Source organism: Cheilinus undulatus, linkage group 11 (genome assembly GCF_018320785.1).
Source record: "Cheilinus undulatus linkage group 11, ASM1832078v1, whole genome shotgun sequence".
NCBI classification, from domain to species: domain Eukaryota; kingdom Metazoa; phylum Chordata; class Actinopteri; order Labriformes; family Labridae; genus Cheilinus; species Cheilinus undulatus.
Genome location: NC_054875.1, coordinates 14,912,991 through 14,925,211, shown reverse-complemented (window position 1 = coordinate 14,925,211; position 12,221 = coordinate 14,912,991). Strand labels below are relative to the sequence as shown.

At 36.6% G+C, this 12,221-nt stretch overlaps 1 protein-coding gene across 2 annotated transcripts in view; it reads right to left on the bottom strand.

Moving 5' to 3' along the window:
* LOC121517966 (helicase ARIP4-like) overlaps window positions 1–9,847 on the bottom strand; it is a 125,807-nt gene extending 115,960 nt beyond the window's left edge. The window contains exon 1 of one of the 2 annotated variants that reach the window (XM_041800092.1): window positions 9,784–9,847. The gene's annotated coding sequence lies outside the window, so the exon portion shown is untranslated. The remainder of the gene's footprint in view (window positions 1–9,783) is intronic. The other variant, XM_041800090.1, reaches the window with a different exon arrangement.
* Window positions 9,848–12,221: the final 2,374 nt, after the last annotated feature.

Genomic DNA, 12,221 nt, shown 5'->3' with positions numbered 1-12,221 from the left:
TTATAATCTTATCCATGAGACAGCCATCCTCTAAATTTATTATGTAACATTAGGTATTGTTGGTCACTTATCACTCATGATATTGTAATTCCCAGAATAATCAATAAAATAAAATATTGTTCTTAATTTAAGGTGTGGCTACACAAATTAGTTCATTATTTGGTTAAAATCAGATTATTCCTAAAAGAAACTTTCTGATTTAAAGAAAAAACAATTATGAAATTTGTAAATGGTGTTTAGCTTAATAAAATGTTGAAAAAAACAAATCCGACTGACAGAGTCAGAGTGATGTAACAGCTGAAGTCATTGCCACTTAAGTGAATTTAACTGTTACAAACATGCACAAAACTCCTGAAATTTGCTGCAAATTTCAGGCTGAGCTGCATGTGTGACCGCAAAATGACAATTTCTCGTCCTGCTTTAATCTGGACTTTTTCCTGCCAGCAAACTGGTGAGCAATCTGTGAACAGAGCAGAAAACATGCAGGAAAATTCACAGCATGAAAATGTGTGGCAGTAATCAGGCAGTTGGTGAAAAACTAATGTGAATACCATGAATGTTATGGTCTCTAATCTTGGGTTTCCACAGGCTCTGACTGACAACATGTTTGACAATGATGGCTTCATGCAGTGAGGATTATGAGAGAACAATGTATTGAGGAAGATTTCAGGTCTAGAAGCATATTTGTAAAACTGTTTCCCATTATTATCTTTTTAGCCGCTTTTCCTCCAGGACTACACTGGACTAAAATAATAATACAACACATCAGTTATTTCAGAATAAAAGATTAAATGGTTTACTTTTATGTCAAACTATTACATTTTTAATTGCAATTCATCTTAAGATATCTGTAGTTGATCACAACTAATGTCCTGTCTCGTCAATTTTTCACTGTATTCTCAAAGCATTAACCTAGATTAATTTAACATACTTTCATGCGGGCAGTCTTTGTTTTAACACCTTTTTTATATGGGTGTGAGATGACTAGATATAAATCTAAAAATTCCTGTAGTTTAATGCAATTAATCTCCCTTTTTTTATCATTTGAAATTCCACTATTTTGCCATTAAAACTGTTTTTGTATCACACTGATTTTTTTGTATTGTCTAAAAATAAGGGCAATTGAGTTCCTGCTTCAGTCTAGACCTGCTTTTATTTTGAAAGAAACTTAAGGTAAATGGAAGATGATGAACTGAACCATAGAAAAATGAACTTGTTATGGATTGAAAACAAAACAAAGGAACAGTATATTAATTTTTATATCATAGGTGCAAATGACTAGTAGGAATTTAATGCATTAATATAACCTGTAAAGCAGATGGATTGGCTGCCATGTCTGTCATCAGGAAAATCCACCTTGCAAAGGTGCATGTCTGAGAACAGACCTGACCAATCAGCATCAATTGAAGCGAACAAGGCAGTAGCTAGCGGGGTTAAGTTGTACAGGAAGTTAACAGCAATGGCTGCTGCTGGTGTAGCATTTAGCTCTGTTGTAGCTATAGTTTGGCAGCAGTTTAATCAGAACTGGAGTGGACCATATTTCTTTTTAAAATAAAGACCAAAAACAGCACTGAAGGCTTTTCATGATGGAAAAGATGTTTTTGAACTCTCCTGACCTGCTTTGGGATGGGTTTTATCCATCAGCAAGCTTCACTGTTTATAAAACACTGCAGTGCCTCTGTTGAGCTCAGTTCACTAACGGAGCTGAGCATACCTAATATTGTTTTTTTGCTCTTTTTGGTCTGTAATGAATGTGACAGTGAATGTTGTCCAATCACCTCAGTTCTGCCCTTCCTAAACCAATGTAGGGAGGTGTACCAGATAAATGTAAACTGGAATAAGGAACCAGTAAAAAGTGAACGGTGCAGATGACTATTGACTTGTCCGCTGAGCTGTCTGAGTTTTTAGGATGAAATGAGACGGGGCTCAGATGGCCTGGTTGTTAGGTTGCACCCCATGTACATGGTTGGCCCGCGGGTTCAAGTCCTGCCTGAGGATCGTTTCCTGAATGTCTCTGCCCCACTCTCTCATCTCTGTTTCCGATTCTATCCACTGTACTGCTCCTGCATCAATAAAGGCACACAAATCCCTAAATTATATCTTTAAGAAAAATAAAATTAGAAATGAAGGCACAGTGTTAATTTACACCACTGTGGCTGCAGCGACGTGTTGCAAAGTGTTGCTGAAAGGGACAATAAAGCACACAATTAAAGCCGCTTTTAAAAATGCATCAACTATAGACTTTTATCACATCATGATTAATGCATTAATGCTGATAGTCCTATTTACTATGCATGCAAAGGCCTCTTCAAAATTAACACTTGAAATCAGTTGAAACCTTGTCATCCTTCTCTTCTTTCTCACTGTTATGATAAAACTCTGAAAGATGTGACTTCTGGTGCTTTTACATGCACAAAACTCCTGAGAGCTTCCTGACATTTTCAGGATGAGCTGCCTGTTTGACTGCAAAGAGCTCATTTTTAGCTCTAACTTCACAGATTAATTTTTTCCTGCCAACTCCCTGGTAAATTTCATGGATGACATTAAGGTACAGTGAGAAAACAGCAGGAGGTATCCAGAAAAATTCATCACAAGTGGATGGGAGAGGATAATACACTGTGACTGACACACCGTACTCCAGATTTGTCTTGGCTACAGCGTTCTTGTTAATATTATCTTTATGTCCAACTATGAAGAACTGAAATTCAGCTGAAAATATATAGAAATCCCAGCATCATATGTAATCTATGGCCTCATTCACCATGTCATGTAGTTTCTATGTTGTGTTTTTTCTCCTGAGCTGCGCCGTCTAACAGGGTCTCCTACTGTGAGGAGGACATATGTCATGAACCAAATCAGGGAGGTTTCTGGGGCAGCCTGTCTGTCATTATTTTAATATGAAAACGGCTAAATGAAGATTAAACAGCATGCTTTAAAATGAGTCTCAACAAAAGAAACTGCCACAAATCATAGAGGTTTTTGTTCCACACAACACAATGCCACTAATGACGCAAACTTTAAAGGATTGTGTGATCGGAAAGCTGAATGTAGGAATGTCAACCAAGGGGTTGTTCACGATTTAAATGTTCATTTCACTTTCATAAGCCATCTCCACTGTCATTTTGGCAGAACATCCAACCGGCCCACTACCGCAGACGTGTCAAAGACGTCAAAATAAACAGGATCTGGGTCTCAGCTAGACCAAAATCAAACACAGTGCTTGAGCAACCAGCTGCAGTCTGCCAAAGTTAGAATTTCCTTCAACATCCGTAACTGAATACACATTTTAGTCAATAAGAATATTGGATAGGGCATGGATGACCAAATGTGGGATTGTTTATGCATACACAAACAGACACATACATGCACACACAAAGCATAGCATGAAAACAATCAGAAATGACAGGCTAGTCTGGGATTCGGGAAATTGCACAAAGACAACATTATTAAATATGGCAGCCTAACGTAAATCTTAAAACTAGAGACATATGTTTTATGAGCACTTCAAACATATCACAAGTTCAAAGCTTGCTGTCCAGACAGTCTGCTGTAAGAAAAAAGTCCCACCAAAACCAGCAGCCAAGGGCAACAGAAAACTTTGACTTCTAGTAACAACAGGATTCGGATTTTTAAGGACACACTTTCATCTCCACATAGAAACCTTTCACAATGACATGAGCAAACATGTCCTACTCTTCAAGTACTTTTTCCTTCTGTTTCACTGTAGCTGCTGGAAAGATTACACAAAAGTTGAAAGAAAAAAGAGAAGAGAGGGGTTTCATCAGCTGGCTGAAATGGTTGGCCTGATACCTGATCCAAGGTCAGATTAAAAGAACAAAGTCTCTGAATCAACAGTGACAGCCGAGGCAGACAGACACGCCTCAAATCAGACTGTTAGAACATAATCTTCCTGCCAGGGGCCGTTCTACATGGTACAGTATGTGACTTGGAAACAAAACTCTACTGAAGCTGCAGAACTGCTCTCAGTAAGTCTCAATGAAATCACAGTGATTCATATGAAGGAAACAGCCAGTTCATTTAGTTAATTTGAAGCATATTGTCCCTTTTAAAGAGCTAAACAATAGATGATGGACTGTGCAGCAGAGACAAGAAGTCAAAGACTTCAGCTCTAGATGTTGTTGCAGATCAAACAGGGGCTTATGTCTAAAGCTGCCTTTTTAAACTCATATTCAACAGTCACAGACAGAAATCCATAGCAGAGGCAACACCCACAGTAACCTCAATTGACCAGAATGAACTCCAACAAGAAGACATGTTAGGTATTGATTTATAGGCTTGTCTCTCCCTTTTCCACTTTTCTCTTCAGCACTCCGTATCTCTCTCCGCCTACGTCTATACAAGCTCACAACCTTCTTCAAAGATTGTATAAATACAGTCTGGGAATATGAGGAAATCACTGATGGACATAGAGAGAAAGAGAAAGCAGAGAGGGTTTTTAAGTGTTTGATCAAACTAGGGAGTTCTTTTTGAAATTTCCAAGTTGCATTTACCTAATCAGCTTTATTTAAAAAAAAAAAAAACATTTGTGGCTTTGAGGATATTGTTAAGTTTGCTAAAAGTTCTGAAGGGATGTTGGGGTTAGGGTTCAATAACTAGGAGCTAAAGAAATGAAAGTAGTTTTGTGTGTTCTTGTCAAAATTTTCAGGAATTAGAATTAGGATTGTTTTGATACCACGTGTTGTTATACAATATTTCTGTTATTCTAATCAACATTAGAAGGCCAAAGCCCTAAAAATAGCTTAGGCTGTTACACAGACAGGTGCCTAAGAGAGGACTATCTAGGGGTGCATGATATTATTGGTATTATAGGCTATTGGTATCGGCTGATGGCTTAAAACATGAATTATCACTATTAGCAGATATTAACATTTCTGCTGATATTTAAAACTTATATTTTGGCTATTAAAATCTGTCTTTAATTGTACATACAAACAAATAAGTTAGTGGAGTTTTAGGCTGGACCAACAGACCTATGTCAGCTAAAGTCTTTTTCTTTGTTCATCATCATTCCTTACACTTTAAAGTGTGTTTTAAGGACTTAAATGTGTGTTGTGAGGACTGAAGTTTAGGGTCTAAACCACAGGTAAATATCAGTATTATTTTTGGCTAAAATTATTTTGTAAATTATCAGCATTTTAGATATCAGCAAAAGTCCAATATCAAGCATCCCTTACTAAATTCATCCAATATTGCAGTGAAACTGCTGCATAATGTCTAAAGTGCCAAAATCAGACTTGTATTTTGTAACTTGGTGCATTTATTTGGGTGTTTATTGGCATTTCTTTGAGCTAGAAACCAGGAAGTTTGCAACACTGGGTGCCAAGTGCATTTCTTTCATTCCAGAGGTATTTTTAACAGACGCTGGTTTTCTGCAAATATAATCATCAAAACTCTCCTGGGGTGTGAAAACATGAGCTTACCAAACCTGTCAGGGGAGAAAAGTAACTAAGATAAGAAAAAAGAGGTCAGAGCTGCTGCAAAGGGATGCCAATTCTTTCAGCATCCGGAAATACACGAGAACTAATTATACTGAAATTACTGTAATCAAGTAGCTTTTGTGTACCTTAACTTAAGTATATTTCAGGGGAAGTACTGATTCTCTCATCCCTAAACAGCTGTTGGATTCAACTTTATCATAAACATGACTTTACCTGAACAGCCTAGTTGGAGAAGATTCATTACACCATGAGATTACCAAGGAATTATCATGTTTTACTTTACAACTCCTCAGCAGCTACTTGGCACATTAAGTACACTTTAAATTAAGTACTTTTTCTTAAAAAAAATATTGGCCTGTAATTATACTTAAGTATATTTGAGCAAACTGTCTCCTGCATGTGTCCACCCCAGAAATGTCCCAGATTTTAAATTTTAAAAAGAGCTTCTTCTTGTTACACTACAGACTGAATGAAGCTTCTCTCTGACGTATTAAAAACTGTCAAAAAACCCTAAATGTTTAACGTTTTGTCTGTTGCCCTGGCACTTGTGATGAGCAGTTAACCACTGATGCTGAGCTCAGGCATTTCCTGTAATTAGTTCAATGTTCCTTAAAAAAAGTCAACTTGAGTTTTGCCAGTTTAATGTTTTTACTGGGAAGCTGCAACAGCAGGAAATGTTTGGTTTTTAGTAGCAATAACTTGATGCATAGGGATGGGAATCAATAAACGGATCCAGTTGTGAACCTGACCCAATTGGTTAAATCCATCTATGTTATTTACATTTAATCTTAACGATTCCTTTATCACACCTTACTTCCATGTGCCTTTAAAAACACGGTCACAAGAACAGAGAGGATGAGGAAGTAAACATGGCAGACTGTCACAAAAACAGGCTAATGTGGTCAAAATGGCTTCATTTCTCAAAAAATGATGCTAACAGCATGATGTGTAATGTCTGTTGAGTGATTTCATGCAGCATGCATTTCATGCAGGATCCAGAGACTAGTTTTAAATTTATCTAAATGTTTTATCTTCTAAAGAAAATAAGCAATAGTATTGCATTCCAATTCAAGTTCAGAGATTGAAGACCCAGAGAGCAGTTTGATTTAACTGAGACATTTCCAACAAAAAAGAAAAATGTGTGTATATCTTAGCATCTTAGCATTCTCCCCCAAACACTTGATGTTTAACAGTTTTAGTTATCAAACCTTTTTATTATAGCCAGTAATTAAAGTGTGCTTGTTACTGACTCTTACTTAAGGTGGCATACGTTTTGTTCAGTGTTCAGAGAGAAAGAGACTTAAGAAAATTTTAGCTGTTAACAGCAAAAATCTATAAAGTCAACTTTTTTCATAAAGTAAATTCACAGGAAGGAATCAATAAGGGAATCAATAAAGAACTGAATCGATAAGAAGAATCAATAATGCTACTGATATCAAAAAAATCTTGAAAATAAAGCAGAATAAAAAAAGATTTTTGGGGGAAAAAATACATAAGTTTAGTGAACTGACACAAGTAGAAGACTTACTGATGAACAGTTATGCAGCAGTTATGTTAATAAGCTATTTTATTTGATTATTGGCTCTTTAGTTTCAGTATTTTGTTACTGATGAATTGTTAACACAATACAGTCAAGCCTCATGGCTGTGCTTGATGCCTCCTGCCAAGCTTTTGTCAAAATATGTGAAACTTTAGGTGTCCCCATATTGGCATATCATCATAACAATATTGAGTGGTTTTCATCCACCAGATTGGACAAGTCCCCAGTTTTCACTTCATATTTAACCTTTATTTAACGAGGAAGTCCCACTGAGATTAGAAATCTCTTTTACAAGAGAGTCCTGGCCAAGGTAGCAGCCATACAAAGTCAAAAGTGATATTAATCAGGTACAGATAAATGATACATAAATGATCAATAAAACAGTAAAATCATTAAACAATAAAAACAGAGTAACAGCTATTCAGAGAAAGTGGCCTCTCAAGAGAAACAGTGACATCCCTCCTTCACTGCATTCTTTATGATACTCTTAAAATCATTAAAGGATATGAGCGTTTTCAATTTGAGAGATTTTTGAAGGATATTCCACAGCCATGGTGCATGATAGCAGAATGCCGTTATGCCCAGATCTGTCAAAAAACCGGGGAACATTCAGAAGCAATCACTTAGAGGCCCGCAGATAGTAACTACTAGAGCTGACAGACAGAAGGTTACTGAGGTATTCTGGGAGTTTACCTAGCAGAGCTTTATAGATGAACATATACCAGTGTTGTTGTCTATGTATACTTTGCATTTGAAATGAAACGTAGAGAAGCATGATACACTTAATTGAGTCTCTTTAAGGAGGAGGAGGCTGCATGCATAGACAGTATATCACCATAATCAATCACAGATAGAAAAGTGGCTTCCACAAGTTTTTTCTTTGCAGAGAATGTGAAGCATGATTTATTCCTAAAGTAAAAGCCAATCTTCAATTTGAGTTTCTTAATTAGATTAGAAATATGCACATTAAATGAAAGCTTTGCATCAATCCATATTCCCAAATATTTGTAGGACACCCTTTCAATCAATGTGCCATCAGACCTAAAAATTTTTAAACTGTCAAAACTTTGCAAGCGAGCCTTTGATAAAATCATAAACTTTGTTTTATGGGCATTTAAAGCCGATTTGAGACCCTCCAAAGTGCTTTGTAATAGCTGAAATGCAGTCTGAAGTATAGACAGTTGTATCATTTGCATATAAATGCAATTTAGCTTCAATGTCTTTACCTACATCATTCATAAGAATAGAGAAAAGGATAGGAGCAAAAATGGTACCTTGGGGGCACACCTTTAGTTATCTCCAGAAAGTCCAAATTGGGGCCCTCTGCTTGGACAGACTGAGTCCTACCTGCTAAGTAGTTTTTGAACCATTTAAAAGGCATGGAACCAAAGCCAGCATACCTGAGTTAGTCTAGAAGAAGTTCATGATCGACTGAATCAAACGCTTTAGAAAGATCTCCAAATAAGGCGGCACAATGCTGTTCTCTAAGGCACCAATGAGATCATCTGTGACAGCCATGGCAGCAGTGATAGTACTATGACCACTTCTAAAGCCAGGTTGATACTCACATAAAATGTTATTATCTGCCAAAAAATGTTTCAACTGTGAATTAACCTCAGATCTAAGGATTTTCGTAGTCTGGTACTCTTCCCACCGCTGACTTTAGCATAGACTTTAGCTGCTACTAGCATAACAAACGTGACCCATCAGGGTTTGAGTTGCATTCTGTGTAATTTATGAGCCATTTTTGCCATCTGTGGTTTTGAGCTCAATAAAAACATTGGAAAGCAACTTTTACACATTTTCTAAAAATTAATTTTAAGTCTGAGACACACTGGTGCTCTTTAGAAATGTATTAACTGAGTTTTAAGCTAGCTTTAATGAAATAATTTACTGGGCTAAAGTTTTTTTTACCAACACCTACTCCGTCCACTTAATTATAGCGAACCAAAACCTCCTTTAACTGTTTACTTATGATGAACTCTATTTAAAGGAGCAACACTGATCATTTTTGCCTGAAGGTGAACCGACTGAAGCTAAACCAGTGAAGTTAAAGGCTAGCAAAGAGTAGCCTGTAGGTTACTAGCACTTAAAGTTAGAGATCATGTTAGTTCAAGCAAAATCTCGCCTTAACTCATTGAGATTACAGTTGATCTCAGTTATAAAAGTCAATGTGGGAAAGTGATGAGTCAGCTGGATTCACTCTTGAGGACTATATTGGTCTAAAGGATCACTGTTATTTAACTGACCCACTGAACTTTAAACAACTTTGAGGATTTTATGCACTCTACACCAGATTATCATAACTGATTTATGCAGTTATGGAAATATAAAGCAACTGACTTGACATTTATCCATTAATTTACATAACTCTTTACATAAGCCACTTGCATTCTGGTTTGCCCTCATAGCCTAACAGGGTGTTAGGTAACAGAGACACATATTAGGTGGTCGTTCATATCAGAGAGGCTGTTTAACCCCACAGATGTGTCAACTGGGTGTGCTGTTCGGGGTGTCCCACTGCTTTCATCGGAGCCGCGGTCACGGCTTGTTCCGAGAGCTTGTTTTGAAAAAAAAAAAAAAAAAGAAAACCGCGTGCTCGTTTCATAACACGGAAGGAGGCTGCAACAGCACTGCAGACAGGAGGAAGCGGAGGTGCACAAGTGCAGCATGGTCCTCTATTGTCTGGAGCCTAATTGACGCTCTGCATTTCGGACTTTCAACAAGAGCAAACAGAAAGAAAACAAATTAAAGCGGAAATGAAAGCCGGTGTGTTACTCTCACCTGCCGTCCCCGTATCTGCGGTGAGTCTCTCCACGTTTAAAAAAAAAAAAGCTCTTATTTCTGAAGTGGTAATGAGATGCTGGGAAGGCTTGGCCGCTTTGACTCATTCATCAGTTTTCTTGCTAAAAGAGGAGGGCCGGTGCTGTGAGTCCCTGCACGCGCTCCGCACAAAAAAAGGCATTACGAAAGTTCCGGAAGTGCACGAGCATCCTAACTGTTGGGGGTTACCGAGGGTGCACAGCTTCATACATAACACAAACGAAACACCATAAGTAGGGCTGGGCGTTATGGACCGAAATCAAATTACGGTATTATTGGCTAAACACGTAAAATTTCGACATTTTCTGTAATAGTACCAAAATTATAAACTTTGATCTGTAAAAATAAGATGCCAAAAAAATAAAATTAAAAACAAAGTAAGTAAGTAAGTAAAAACATAACAAAACTTGTTTAATGCCTCAATAAAATAAAAGCCTTCCATCACATTACTATTAATAACTCAAATTTAAATGTAAAAATAAAATATCACCTGAAATTAAAATTAAAAATGAGGCTTTGCAAAAAAAAAAAAAAAAAAAAAGAGACCTGTATGCCTAGGAAAAAAGGAATGAAATAAAATGTGAAAAAGGACAAAATCTCCATAGTTTTAGTCTTTTGCAGTAGTACACTGACTGACATGTCCAACCCAGCCATGCTTGGTTTGATTGTATTGTAGAAGACTTAACACAATGGTAATTTTATGTCTTAAGACATATTCATACAATAATTTCAAGTAAAGAGAAAGCAAAAGTGAAGAGTAGCTTATGTAAATGTATTTGTTTAATTGTGATTGTGATGATATTTACTTGTTATGGTCCTTTGGGTTCTTGCCCATTTACAAGGATCCCATATTACTTGGAAAAAAGAAAAACTAAATAAACTAAGGATTTTGGAAAATAAAACTAAACTAACGAAACAGCATGACAAACTAATAGATGCCATGTTAAACCAGCAGGAAAACTAATAAAAACTAAACTGAAATTGAAAAAAATAAGAAAAGAAAACTAATTGAAAAGGAATATATGATAACCTTGGCCCTGGAAACCAGTTTGTTGTTGTTGTTGTTGTTCTGAGTTATTAAAAATTACAGACAAACTGCACTCCATCTAATTCGTCCAAAAACACTGACAACATTTTTATGTAATGAAATTGTCAAAACCTTCTATGCTCTGAAAAACCACTCATTTCAAAATTATAAAATCTCCATTATTTTAATGATTAGTGGAATAAAAAACAGACTGATCAATGATTTTTGTTCATATTTGTAACCTAAAGAAAGATTTCTATTCAAATTGCATAAACACATTAGCAATACTTAGAAGAGTGCATGGAACTGGTGAGGGGCAAACATGATCCTTTCTCCGGGCCATTTACAAATGTTGCCAACATATTTGCACAACTTAAAGTGAGGACTGGGGTATATCCAGTTTTAAGATATACTGATGATAGTTCAATGAACATTGCATACACTACTGGCCACATGAAGTCAGAAAAAAATAATTTAAAGAAAATCATAAACTTTATTGATATAAACAACATTGTCTTTCCCTATATTTCTAAAACCTGATTTACCCCAGTCCTAAGTAGTGATGAAATGTGTAAGTTCTAGCATTTTCTAATTATATATATACTTTTTATTGCTTAATGCAGTAAAATAAACATTAATATCTTTCAATAGAGTATGTAATTGCACATATTATATTCTATTTTAACCACACACAAATATGATGCCCTTAAATAAACTCCCACCACACCTACCCACGCATACCAACACACACCTGTGGAGGGATAAGTAACTGTGACAAGTTCATCTTAGGCCCACTCAGGTTACCTGAGGTAAAGTAAGTACATTGTGTACCCAAACAGTGTGAGCTCTCATTATTCCATCCCATGGAAATTCAGTAATAAACAGAAGTGTGAAGCGTACCTATCAAGCCAAATTTATACTCACCCTCAATCCTGAGAAAAGTAGTTGAAAATAAGAGAGATGAGTGAAATATCCAAGCAGTCAGCAGTTCTGGCAGTCAGCAGACATGTGAGCTTCTGTTAAGAGTGCTGCTTATGAGACTTCGGGTCTTGCACTGTCTGGGCGTGTGAAGAGTGTCCTGTTTTGACACTTCCATGCCTCTCCCATCTCCCACATAGCTTAGTTTTGAGACACCTGGCAGGACAGTACAGCATTCAGCTATAATGTTCTACACTAAATGTATAGCTTCCTCTTAAAGCTGCAGTCACACCAGTTTGAACCTCTGTCATCATGTTTAATTTGACTCTTTAATCGCAGATATGACTATTAGTAACAGTGGCTGTATTCCATTCAGCGGTGCCAGTTCAAGCACTATAACTCTATCAAGGTTCCCGTACGTACTGGAAAACCTGGAAAACAGTTGATCAAATTT